We start from the raw sequence: 14,789 nt of genomic DNA on the forward strand, positions 1-14,789 counted from the left end.
AATTTATACAAGTGATGACAGTATGCCATCATGGCTGCCATTGCTAAAAATAGAAGAAACAAAACACTAAAACACGAAAACAATTTAATTCTCCAAATTTTTTAATTTCTGCAACTTTCAATATCATTGAAAGTAATTTCTAGTGAAGGCATCCTGCTGACCATGATTTCTTTGCAAACTGCAAGATTTGCATTGTTTTACTGGGCAGAGTTTAGCCTAGTGAGTAAACATTGGTGAATTCTGTCTCCCAATTCTGTTATTTTATAGCAACAGCATCAACAAGAACTTGTTGTTGTTGTTGTTGTAGGGTTTAATGCCATTTTGCAACACATGATAGGCTATACATGGCGGCCAGTATTAATGGTGGAGGAAGAACCAGAGAAAACCCCGGAAAGAACCACCAACCCACGAGAAGCTACTGGCAAGCTTTCTCACATACCCACATTGGCTGAATCTTAGACTCGAACCGCCGCAGACAGAGGTGAGATGGCAGTGATCTGTAACGAAGAGCGCTTTAGACCACTCGGCCACTCGGGGCCCCTCAACAAGAACTAATGTATATAATAATAATAATAATAATAATAATAATAATCTTCTTTCAAAAATGGTGGTTAATTAACTCTACTGGTGAAAGACAAGCTTATGGAATGGTCTTCTGTCCATTATCCATTCATCTATATTCCATTAGCTTTATCACACGTCTCAAACTACTTGGATGAAAGTCATGAAACTTGGCACATGGTTTTATGCTGAGGTCTAGTTGCTCCGAAATTAAAACTGGGCTCATCAGACATTTAAAACCAGCATGGTGGCCAGCTTAAAAATTGTGTTATTGCCATCTTGAAATTTCTTATTATTGTTTCTTACTTTGAACAGATGTTTGTTTTGACATGGGAGTTTCCACAACATTTCATATCTAGATTTTAGAAAGTGGTGCTGATGTGACAATATGAATAGTTGCTACAGCCTCTTGAAAATTTTGATCAAGCATTTTCACTTGCAGCATGTCTTGTGTGGTAAAGAAAAATTGTGCCAATAACCCCTAAATGGCCATCACAGCAACCATTGTGAAAATCGTTTTGTACCTGCAGTATTCACTTATCCTCCCATTTGTTTGTACCACACTAATGATTTTGAACACAAAAAGCATCAGGGATATTAAAAATGCACAAACTTATTCATTACGGTTTGGAACCTTGTCCCTTACCATTTTTAAAATCAGCTAGGATGGTGCAAATAAATGGGAAGGTAAGCAGATACCCTACTTCGTTGGAATGTACTGACATGATGTTAATACTCCACCATTTCTCTGAGTCTTCCTTCCAGAGTTATGCTCCAGAAACTCATACCATGCTGGTATCATCCTTTGATGCATTGTTTAGCATTACGCATCTTTTGATGTTTAAATGTATGACAACTCTTGTATGAAAATATAGTCCTGCAGCTTTTGATGAATTGTCCTAAAGCTACAACTAGCCTCATCTAAACTTCACAAAGTGCCATTTTGAAAATCTTTTTTGTGTCTACTTCTGAATGGCTGGTCATATTAACATTGTGTTTTACTGAAACACTGTTATAGCAATATGTAATCATCTTGACACTTATAGCAATATGTAATCATCTTGACACTTATAGCAATATGTGATCATCTTGACACTTATAGCAATATGTGATCATCTTGACACTTATAGCAATATGTAATCATCTTGACACTTATAGCAATATGTGATCATCTTGACACTTATAGCAATATGTAATCATCTTGACACTTATAGCAATATGTAATCATCTTGACACTTATAGCAATATGTAATCATCTTGACACTGTTATAGCAATATGTAATCATCTTGACACTGTTATAGCAATATGTAATCATCTTGACACTGTTATAGCAATATGTAATCATTTTGACACTGTAATAGCAATACGTAATCATCTTGACACTGTTATAGCAATAAGTAATCATCTTGCAATAGTATAATAGTAACAGTTGTCACAAATAACAAGACACAAAACCCAGAATCGGTTGCCTAGGATCTTTGTCCTGTGGATGTAATTGAAAAAATGTGTTTCACACAACTTCTCATAAATGTAATGAATCACACCAACTGAAAACTCTTGCCTTGTCTTAAAATTCTCAACAAATTAGAAAATCTGAACACTACTTTATCTGTCATAAATTCATAGATATTTAAGTTTGTACACAAGTCGCTTAATGTTCTTCATAAATTATCACAAATTCCAACATGATGATCTCAATGTTGGTCATCTATTTTTTCTGTAAACATATCAGGGACATTCTGTATACATATCAGGGACATTCTGTTTACATATCAGGGACATGTAAAACCAGTACCAACTTCTGTGAGAGGTATAGTTTGAAACAGAATTATTTGTAAATGATGCTGTGGAATTTTATAATAATTGAAACTGTTTTTGACTGTTAGGTACTTTATTTCCCTTTCAAACAACCCCACACACTACCGACGTTTTATTTGTTAAAGATGCGTTAATCAGTGAAATGAATCCAAAATATGGCACAGTATCTGTATGCACACTACAGCAGTCCCCCTCTTATAAGGCCACCCCTAATGCAGCAGGGAAGTGGCCTTATAATGAGGGTGGCCTTTCAAGAGGGGGATGACAAATGTTTTTGACTGTTAGGTACTTTATTTCCCTTTCAAACAACCCCACACACTACCGACGTTTTATTTGTTAAAGATGCGTTAATCAGTGAAATGAATCCAAAATATGGCACAGTATCTGTATGCACACTATGTATACACATTTATTCAAGGTGCAAGATTCAAATAAATTATACAGCGGTGAACTGATTATACAGCAATCACTTGACTCACAGAAATATGTCACACTGATGGAGATGTGAACTTTGATGTAACATGTGATATTCTGGTGATTTTCTGTTTACTTAATTTTTATGCTTGCTTGCAGTCACAACGCCAATTTTCTGTATCTGTGACTTGACTTGTACTCGGTTTATTATTGCTTAATGACTGTGGAAGAAAGGGAGAGGGTACTATTGAAAAGATAACTCTTTATTCATATAATATGCAATCTTGGTCAGAAAACGACTTTAGAATTCTTGTAGGTAATGTTAACCAGAATTAGTAGGACTGTAATAGGTCAAGGGAGACAACTTGTCCCATTACTGTTTCCAATACAGAAAAGAGTTGTGTCCCTTGTACTACTTGAACTTTGGTCTGGTATCTGGAGGAAAATTATGTTAGCCTGGCAAATGCATATACGTTCGTCACATCACATTGAGAGTTTCATTCTAAGTGGGATTTTTTATGATAAATATATACAATGATCACACATCCATTTTTAGAATGGAATAGGTATGATATGAGGAGATAATTATTGTCATCCAATGATCACACAATCTTTACTAGTAGAAGTGTGGTATGTGAAGAGAAAATGGGCTCATTCAATGACCACACACAATTAATATTAGTAAAATTGTGGTATATGAAGAGAAATTGGACTCATTCAGTGACCACACACAATTAATAAGAAAGGGGCAATATGTGAGAAAATGTCACCAGTGATCACCAAAATGAAGATTTGTAACTGCAACATATCCTGATGTCAAGGCAAACTCTTTTACATTTATACAGCTGGGATTTGCAAGCAATTCTTCTCAAAGAACATGAACTAAATGTCAAATATATCAATATCTCAAACTCATGAAAATGAATCCTTGATGAAATATTAGAGGAGAAGAAATTATTATTTCAGAATAATAAATTAAATTCTACTTTAAAAACTGAAATTAAAGTTTTAGCTGTATGTGTCTTACATTCTTTAACTTACAAAATTGTTAATGTGATAAAAATAATTCCAAAATAAATACTAAGTAAATTATAGAAGTTAACTAAAATCTAAAATTACAGTAGACATCCATATATTGCATAATAATAATAATAATAATGAGGACTTTCTATAGCACCTAATCTTTAGAAGCTCTAAGTGCTTTACAACATTAGACAACACCTATAAGATAAAAAACATATATAATGATATGATTACAAAAGCAAACACCATGAAATTAAAAAACATGAAAAGCATTCTGAGAATATTTAAGGTAGGAAACATTATTAGGTCTTTAAGTTTGTTCTTAGACTTGCATTGGAGATCAGATGCGTAACTTGGACTGCAAATAAACAGCTTATGTATTTACAAATGTCGGCTACAGAGGTAAATATCTAAAAATCAAAATGGTTGTGATGAAAGGTATGCTAATTTGTTATAGTGCCTTGTTAACTTTAATCATGCATAAGACACTGATTCTTTTACCAGTCTTGTCACAGGACAATATTAAAAATAGCACTTTGTTGTCAAAAATGATTGTAGAAAAGAGGGGTTGGTGGCAGTGTCAGTTTAATATAAATGCCACCATTTGTACAAGTAATTAACCTGAATACCTCAGTCAAAATCTCACAAGCATTTTTTCTGCAAAGATCATTTGTTAGTTTTTATTTGTATCGTTAATGTAAAATTATTCTCAGTTTTCTGCAGTAGGTCATCGTCGGATGAAAATTCTTCAAAAAAAAACTTTCCAGTGAGACCAAAATACTGTATAGTTAGAATTTTGCTGGAAAACTTTTGAAAATTGGAAGACTAGGCAAAGTGTTCGATGTTGGAGAACTTGGAAAAATTGTATGAAAAACCCAACTCATCTTGAGGCAAGAAATCTATGCAAAAATAATTATTATTTCCCATTAAAAGATATATTTTTAGAAATTATCATCTAGGGAAAATACTTTAGTGAAAATTATCCAAAATCCATAGCTGACCCGCAGTTTGGTAACTCACATCGCCCTCCATATGGGTGTAACATATTAGACCTATCCTGTGCATTTTCAGTGAGATATAAACAGCGATGTCAGTGACCTCTGAAGGTTTCATTCAGTGATGGATCAAATGAAGCCCAGTATTTTCTATGAGGATCAATTCCATCTATTAAATATCTTGGATAATCGAATATGATCTCCACAATTGCCCTCAATCTGTAAAACAACTCCTTATCATGTCAGACTTGCAAATGCCTCCTTTGAAATTGTCAATAGATCACACGTACATGTACACATTGTATGTAATCAGCTTATTTTTTTCCTTTATTGGTGTGGAGTCTTCGCAGCCTTTCACCAGGCTAGCTTTGAGAGGAACCTCTTGTTCTGAAAGGTTTAAAGGATTTTATGTTTTTGTGTTTTCCCCAATAGTCTTTTGTTGTGTGTTCAAAAAAAAATATAAAATATATTTTGATAGAAAGTTTATATAATTTTCTGTCTGCACCTAACCCTAATGTGCCTCATAAGGCTTGTACTCCCCAGGCCTTTCACTTTTAACTAGTAATCCTTGCCAAGGATCTATGTCCAATGTATACTGTATGTATGGTGCTATAATGTAATGAACAATATCCCATGTATTTGTGTTTGGACAGACTTGTGAAGGTCAAATCAAGCTAGGAAGTTACCTTTATTTATTTGAAAACTTCACTAATACAGGGGGCCTCGAGTGGCCGAGTGGTCTAAAGCGCTCTTCGTTATGGATCACTGCCATCTCACCTCTGTCTGCGTGGGTTCGAGTCTAAGATTCAGCCAATGTGGGTATGTGAGAAAGCTTGCCAGTAGCTTCTCGAGGGTCGGTGGTTCTTTCCGGGGTTTTCCCCGGTTCTTCCTCCACCATTAATACTGGCCGCCATGTATAGCCTATCGTGTGCTGAAAAATGGCGTTAAACCCCACAACAACAACAACAATAACTAATACAGCTAGAGCGTCCGGGACCTGCATGTGATGGTGGCAGGTGGCTACCCTGTCCATCTGCTTCCACTACAGAGGCCAGTCCCTTCTTTCTCATTCCATGTTTCCCCAATAAAATAAAAACAAAAACAAATGGAAGTAGAGTCTTTATGTTGTATGAATGCATGTACTTTGTATGATTTTGCCTCATAGTTAGGAATATGTTTGTTTCCCCACATTTGTGTTTATGTAATGTTCTTGTATATTGGCCATCCATTTGGGAAGATCATGTGTGATCTGTACTACCTTGCGTGAGCCATGTAGCATAGCTATCACACCATCATTTGCTCCTTACTTAGTTGGGCCAAATTCCATGTCCCACATGTGATTGCTTTTTGGACCTACTTTTGTTAGAGTTATGTTATTGACTATGAGGTTGCATGTTAGTATGTTATCTTCTATATTTAAGATTGGAGGGCTTCCCCATCCTTTATAGGAGAAGAAAAACAAAAAAGTGCACCAGTGTGTTGTTTTGATTTCATGATTGGTATTATAAAATTGGTTAGGTCATTGTATATCTTGGTCTGTAATCTCAACTGTGTGGAGTAAAGTCATTGTATATATTCTGGTCTGTAATCTCAATTGTGTGGAGTACATTTCTTTGGCATATTTTTGCTTATTTTGTTGGTTATTTGGTATATAACCATGGCAGTTTTTGTGCATTTTAAAATAATGTGGTATTTGGAATCTGTAAATTGTCTACAGAAGTCACATGCTGGAATTGTGTATATGATATGCTTTCTAAAGGCTCTTTCCCCTGTAATCCATACATCATGCCAGTAAAGAAATAACACACATTGTTTTGAAATTGATACTATGTTTGCCCACCTTTTTAAAAAAAAATGTACTTGCTAAAAAAACCCTTTGCTTAGTTTAGTAATTGTGGTGATCTTATACATCATTGATGATAGTGTTTTGCAAACTTTCGTCAGTTACCGCAAAGGCTAGGAAAACTCTGTTACAGAACATTAAATATGGAAATTATAAATGTTGAAGATTTTAAATTTAGAATTAGTTGAAACAGAAGCTATCAAATTTCAACTTAAAGCAATGATAACTTGACAGGTTTGAAACAGTCCTGTGTTGTAGCTTTAGTTAGTGTTGCTTCACTCTTAAAGTCAAAAACACTGAAAATGACAGAATTCTGCCTGGTCAGTGAATAAACATGGTTGCTACTTAATATTTTATTTGATATTAATACATATCAGTTCAGATATGTTTGTAATCCAGTCCATTAAATTATCTAAAGTAGATCCATAAAAGAGGGCTGATTAAGACTAATAGGTATATAAGCATCCAACCCGATATGTGGCATTGCTACCACTACATCTAGTACACTTTTCTTCTTATAATATGACTTCTTCTTTTTTTTCTTCTTATGATATGACTTGCTTTTTTTGCTTATAATACGACTTGCTTTATTTGTTACATGACTTGCTGTTTTTCTTATAATATGACATCTTTTCTTGTTTTAATGATAACAGATGGCTCATGTGTCCAGTCCATAGCAGTACCATTATAAACAAACAAATATGGTAGTTTGTTAAACAAAAGTGTTGATCAGACTTTTGACCTTGCAACCATGGTGGCCATTTTGAAAACCATGTTATCCCTGCTTCTCCTGAACAGATGGTTCTAATGGCAATGATTTATACTGCAGACTTATCCCATTACCTTGCTGGTCCTAAATGTCAGTCAAAATTCCAAGATGTCCATCATGTTATGGTTACTATTCTTGGACAGATGGTTGTATCATATAATGTGCTGGCAGATCAGGGTTTGTTTTGCATATTTTATTGACTACTCCTAACAAACTACTAAGACCTGGTCTGTGCAGACTGACATTGGGTTGACTCTAAAGAAAGTGATTATATTTCTTGTTTCTATCTTTCTATGATGTAATATTTGCCATTTTTACATAAATTATGAAAATTGTTTAAATCCCAGTAACAGTTTATTTGCGGGTCCCTGGGTGGCCAAGTGGTCTTATTTCACATTTTGGCTGATTACCTCTGCATGGATTCATGTTATGGGCTAATGGGGTTTTGCTAATGTGGTTATGTGAGAATGCTTGCCAGTAGCTTTCCATAGGTTACTGGTTCTTTGGGCTTTTCATGGGGATTTGCTCCACTAGATTTCCTGGCTGATATGTACAGTCTATAATGTACTGAAAAACCTCTACAATTGCATTTTATTTGGAAATATTCATTATCAAACACAGATATTGATGAAATTGTTCTACAGTTGTTATGTATATTTAATTTGCAATGTTTGTTAGTTTAATTTTTTTATTGTTTTTTATTTCATTGTATGGTACTGATAATGAAATATTGTATGTTGGACTTGACCTTGTCCAAAGCCAAGTTCGTTGTCTGCTTGACCTGAATTATAGATTTTGGTTTTGTAGTAAATATGTTTATCTCAATCTGAATCTAGAACTTTGGAAATCCCCTATGAATTGGAAATCCCCTATGAATTGGAAATCCCCGATGAATTACCAGGTCTACCTGTTGTTTGCTACACATTTTGTGCTGTAATTTTAGTAATAGGTTTTGAATTATAACTAACATTTCATTTTGTAGACATAGAGAAATTTCTAGGTTATTTTCCTTCAGATAATGGGTTTTTATTTATTGTTAGAAAATGCTAATTGTGATCTGAGGTCAAGTAGAGGACTGTACAATTTTGTTACTAAAAGGATTCTTGCCTTAACATCTGGCAGAATCAAGTTGTATCATTGTCTTGCAGTATTTTTATTTGGGTGACATTAATTCAAATTATTCTTCCCTGGAAATATAAAGTGCTCTAAATTAATATTCTTGGAGAGAGAGTCTTGTATTTATAGTGAAATACACACTGAATGATGTATTCTCAGATTATATTGCTGTATTTCATCAAAAGACTGTTGGCACATCAACTTCTTGTGAGTTATCACAGACTTGTCTACACTTTCAATGTTGGTTTTAATTTGGATATGTACTAAAGTTTATTCAGAACTTTTATTATTAGGGCTTGTGTCTGTAATTGCAGGATTATTTTGGGATTTAATTAACAATACTGTATGTTTAATTTGTTTTTCATTTTCACTCTGTGTTCAAGGGAAATAAATTATTTGTTGAATTTTACAAAGCTTGTTACTTTTCACCTTTCTGTTACTGTTTTTAAGAGCATAGACTTGTAGCAGAAAATTGGGTGTTCTTGGGATACAAATTTCTCTAAAACTTTTCAGAATACTTTGTTTTTGAAATTTAATATCATCGTGTTCTGGAGTTTTCTAAGTCTCAGGTATTATTTCACATTTTAGAAATCTTTATTGAAACTAACAAGCTTTTACAATGTCATCAAAAGTGGAGAACTTTATTTTAAACCCTCACCAGAAACAGTTAGACTTCTTGAAAAAGGATAAATTGCTCCAGCTTGCCAGAAAATATGATCTTTCTGAGGTAAAGGCTTCTATAACAAAGCAAGAAATATAAAATATTTTGGTCCAGTATTTGGTGGAAAAGTATTTTTTGGATAAAAGTGCTTTGGTTTAGATTAGTCAGTCTCCATTTGACTCTAACTTACAAGGTACGGAATTAAAATTAAAATGCAAGAAAAAAATGGAGTTAAGAAAGCTTGAGCTTCAAGAAAGTCAAATGCAGTTAGATAAAGAGGAAAGAGATTAAGCAAATGCAGTTGCAGATACAGAGAGAAAGAGAAAAGGAAGAGAGGGAATTTCAATTTAGAATAATTAAACCTGGCAAATGAAAAACAATCCTCCACTTTACACACAAAATCAGGTTTTGATGTTACTAAAAATATTAGGTTAGTACCCCCTTTTAAAGAAAAATAAATATTTTCTTCTAATTGCTAAAAATTTGAAATGGCCAAGGGAGCATTGGACTCTGTTATTACAATGTGCACTTTCTGGCAAAGCTCATGACATCTACACTCTCCTGTCTTTACAGCAAAGTGCTGATTATCGTCTGGTTAAGGAGTGCATCTTGAAGGGTTATGAGTTGGTACCTGAGACTTATCAACAAAAGTTTAGGAACTATAAAAAAGAAACTAGACAAACTCCTGTCAAATTTGCAAGAGAAAAAGAACAGTTATTTGATAGGTGGTGCTTTGCCAAGAAAATTGGTCAAGATTACGAAAATCTCAGACAACTCATATTAATTGAAGAGTTCAAGAATTGCATCCATGGTGATGTTAAGACTTAACTTTATGAGCATAAGGCCACAACTTGAGAAAATGCTGCTCATGCTGCTAAGGAGTTTCTTTTGTCACCAAGCCTTCCATTCATCAGTCTTTTGGTAAAAAAGCTATTTCAGCCTAATATGAGCACTTCCAAACCTCAAACTGGCACAACTTTTAGGAATCAAATTTCTGTTAAAATTGATCAGAGGTCCTTGTTGTCTTCTACGTGTACCTATTGCAAGAAGAAAGTATGTTTTTTCTGGTTGCTACAAACTGAAAAGTGAGCATCAGAATCATGGTAGACCTATTCCAGATACTCTTATTTTTGTGAGGTCAAGGTCATGATGTATTCAAACATTTGTTGGGTCAAATAAAATCCATTCTGATTTTGTTATGGAGAATTATGAAGCCTCATGTCGAAAGGTTCTATATGACTATCATTGATTCTGCCAATCCTATCCCAATTCAGAGTTTCAGGGACACGTGAGCTTCTCAGAGTCTTTTATTATCAGGTACTTTGCCTTTTTCTGAGAAGTCTTCTTCTAATGAGTTTGTTTTTATTTCGGGAGTAGACTGCAGTTTTGTTAATATTCTTCTCCATTGTGTAAATTTGTCATCAGACTTAGTCTCAGGACCTGTGTCAGTTGGAATAGTGTCATCTTTAAATAGTTGGAATAGTGTCATCTTTACCCATGAAGGATATTCATTTATTTTTAGGCAGTGATGTAGATGAGATAAAGTTGTCATTAATCCACTTGTAACTGACAAGCCTTGTTTGAATTGGAGAGTCTATCCTATTGAGAAAGAAATCCCAAATTAATACCCAGCTTGTGCAGTTAATAAAGCTATTTCTGCGAGGTCAGGTCATGGTCATGTATTCAAAGCAATACATTTGTTGGGTCAAATAAATGCCATTCTGATTTTATTATGAAGAATTATGAAGCTTCATGTTGAAAGGTTCTATATGACTATTATTGATTCTGCCAATCCTATCCCAATTAAAAGTTTCAGGACACATGAGCTTCTCAGAGTCTTTTATAATCAGGTACTTTGCCTTTTTCTGAGAAGTCTTCTTCTAATGAGAATGTTTTTATTCAGGGAGTAGAGTAGAGTGCAATTTTGTTACTGTTCCTCTCCATTGTGTAAATTTGTCATCAGACTTAGTCTCAGGACCTGTGTCAGTCAGAACAGTGTCATCTTTACCCATCAAGGGTATTCATTTATTATTAGGCAGTGATCTAGCTGAGATAAGGCTGTCATTAATTCACTTGTAACTGACAAGCCTTGTTTGAATCAGAAAGTCTTTCCTTTTGAAAAAGAAATCCCTGATTTATACCCAGCTTGCGAGTTACTAGAGCAATGGCAAAGTAAGTTCTTGAGAATGATGTTGATCAGGAAAGTATTCCTTTAGCTGATGCATGTTTTGAGCGGCTTTTGATGAAGTCACTTTTACTCCTCATTTGGATCAGTCAGAGGGTGTTGATTACAGTGATTCTCTTTTAACTATTCATTCTCTTGATTCTGATCAGGGTGATAAATGACAATCACTTGTCATCAAACAGGAAAAAGATCCTGAGATCTCCAGTTTGTTTCAGAGGGCCATTAGTGAAACTGAAGCCAAAGAAGTACCTGTTTGTTATTTTGTTAAAAATGGGGTCCTTACAAGTACCTGAGGTACCTGCTGATTTCATACACATGCCTATTGGAAGGCCATGTTATGTTGTTCTTGTGCTTAATGCAGTTTTTCAGCACATTATATGCTGTACATGCCTGCCATTGTATCTTGTTTTTTTTGCTACTTATAATAGCAGTAATTACACTTATGCCTCTTGGGTGGGTGGGGGTTGGCATGTATGCAGAGATGAGATGTCAGTAATCTGTAAACACGAGTACTTTTGACCACTAGGCCACCCAGCCAGTTGCACTCCCCAACATGTAAACATGAGAGAGAGATTTATCAATTGGGGGATTGAGCAGAACATTGAACTTTTAAAACTGGATTATGCTGGAACTAGTTTTGAACTGTGAAGGTGAAAAGTGGTTTGCTCTCAATTCTTCACCTGTAGAAGAAATATTCATTTTTTTTAAATCTGAAAGAAAGCATTCATATTATTATTAAACAAATACTATGTTGCTGTTGATACACAGAAGGTCCGGTCTGTAGTTTAGTCCTCCATGATTAGAATCTACATTATACCTGATTTGCATCAATGTTTTTATTCAGTTATTACAATGCTTGCTATTGTCTTAATGAAACATTAATCTGTTGAATCTTGCTTCATGTTAAAAGTCAACTTGCAACCCTTCATTGTGATACAGTGTAACTTTCAGTATATGAACGTTTTATCTGTGTAATACGTAACTGGGTGTTATAAAATGAAATCTGTCAATTGCAAAGACAAAATTTAGAGTTGTTAAGACCATTAAGAGTGTTAATGTGTAGTATTAAAAATGCACATAAAATAACTCGTATGGAATCTGAAAACAAGAAGTTGCAGTATTGTAATATAATACCTGACAAACTCAGTCATAAATAATGGCAGAGTGTGACAAAGTATATGGTTGGGGTGGGGTGCTTCTAATATTTTTATTTAACTGTTATAGAAGTCTCGTCCAGGCTCTGTTTTGTTGGAAGTTAAATTTAGTGAAAGATAGATGTAAAGCTCCGAGCCCCCAGTCAGCAATGCCAACGGTTAGATGGTTAAATATACAAAAGAGGTTGAAATTCAACGAATAACAATTAACACATTAATCCCTGGAGGTTTTTGTCATTTTTGCCAGAAATTAGAGTAGGAAACACATTTTGAAATCTATTTCTGAATAGATCCAAAAACATCAAATCCCAGGTGATCTTTCAATAACATACTGCCTAGTTGTATTAGAAACATCGTTTTTCATTGGCTATTTTGCTTGCGCATGAGCAGAAAGGTAAAAGTTGGAGTTCTTTTTTTATGTTGCTAAATGGAGCCATTATTTTTGTATCGAGACCACTCTTTATTCCAAAATGCCCATCTTATCCTACTTTTTGCAAAGGTTCATCTGTCTGTTTGCAGTTCATACCGGTTTGCCTTAGATCTGAGACCACAAAGTCTAAAATCTGACACAAAATCAGATTCCGACCATAGGCGAATTTTGGATAGAAAAAATCGGGTCCAGAATATGAGGTCTTTCCCTCAGTATTTTGTAGTGCAACTAGATATTCCAGATTATTTGGTATCATTGTAGAGCTACATCTGTCTACCTTTCTATAATATCACCCACTTTAGTGTATCCTGCATGACCATGACGCTACAGAGCTCGGTAGTAGGCTACTGCCTCCCGCCATGTTAACTCATCGCTAGGGGTTAATGTGTTAATAACAATTCGATAATGAAATGACTCAAATTTCCAATTGCACTCCTTCCACTCGATCCTTTAATAAGCCTATTGCATCACTTGATTAGCAGTGTGAGATTAATTTCCACCTGTCCTTGTATTTCTACTCATCTTGTGTATCCTTTCTCTCCTATTTCTCCCAATTCTTCTCCTCCTTCACTTTCTCTAGACTCCTCCTCCTCCTCCACTTTCTCTCCCATGACTACCCTTCTGTCGACTTCAACTGTCTCGGCTACAGTCTCAGTTCCATCTCCAGCTCTTAAAGACTTGGAACCAGAAGTTCTCTGTCCCCTGAAAAGCTTCCTGTGAAAACACAAGGATGGTACAATCTTTTCCATAGCTCTCTCATCTCACACTACATACAGCCTTTCATCAGATAATAGCTATTAAATTCCTTTTTTCATGCATTCATTGACATTGAGATACCCATACGTTCTTGTATGGTAAAACAAACATCACAGTACAGTATGGTGTCTGTTACTTTTTATACATACATCAATAAATTCCGTCACATCAGTACGTATTCCTAATCCCGTTATACTAAACAATATCACAATAATCAGATGCATTTCTTTACCTTACAACTCATCCAAAGTAAACAAATATTCAAATATCCATGCTCTGATATATGCATACGTCTATAGTAACTAACCTTACATACTTCAACCATGTTTCCAAATTCACAATTCAAGCATGTGTAAATTCTAACATAATGCATTAATAAATGTACTTGTTTACTACAAAGTAACCTAATAGTGAATTTCAAAATTAATTCTGACCACAAGCTAACAATCTACATACTAAACAATCCTAGTAATTAAGTATACATGCTACAAATAATTACAATTATGATGCCATAATATTCTGCAAAAATTGAGCAAATAACTTACTGACTTTTTCGAAGCTTTGTCTTTCCTTAGAATCTACCTTTAAGTTTTGCCACCAAATTACAAGTGGCTTCTTCTCGTGGAGTAAACCTTATTGATCTGCAATCCTTCCAGGCTAATACTAAATTTGGAAAGTATCTCAATTCCTGTTGGAAATCGCTGTGAACTAATCCAGTCAAACTTGACGGACAATGTCCCTCTCACTGTCTGTCAACATGGGGATGGATAAGAATAAGTCCTGTTCACCTTGTGGATTTCCTTTTGATCCTGGAACTAACTAATAACATAGAAGTGTGATAACGGCAAGTCTATGTTAAATGGTGCAATCGATCGCCTTTGCCGACTCAAGTTTCTGGTCTTTGGCTGGTCATGGTAATCTTGCGTAAGAGTTCAGCACTAACACTGCGGGAATCTTTAGGCGTCAAAAACATGGCTGCGGTAATATTCCCCAGACAGATTATAGCTTGTACATTATAGCTAGGGCTTAGCAAACACGACATCCATGTAACAAACGCAATCCA

At 34.9% G+C, this 14,789-nt stretch overlaps 1 protein-coding gene across 7 annotated transcripts in view; it reads left to right on the forward strand.

Moving 5' to 3' along the window:
- The window catches only part of LOC149791338 (uncharacterized), a 234,754-nt gene that overhangs the window by 207,259 nt on the left and 12,706 nt on the right, over positions 1–14,789 (forward strand). The window lies entirely within an intron of this gene.

The sequence above is a fragment of the Sinohyriopsis cumingii genome, chromosome 9 (assembly GCF_028554795.1).
Source record: "Sinohyriopsis cumingii isolate HCF-2022 chromosome 9, ASM2855479v2, whole genome shotgun sequence".
Lineage (NCBI taxonomy): Eukaryota > Metazoa > Mollusca > Bivalvia > Unionida > Unionidae > Sinohyriopsis > Sinohyriopsis cumingii.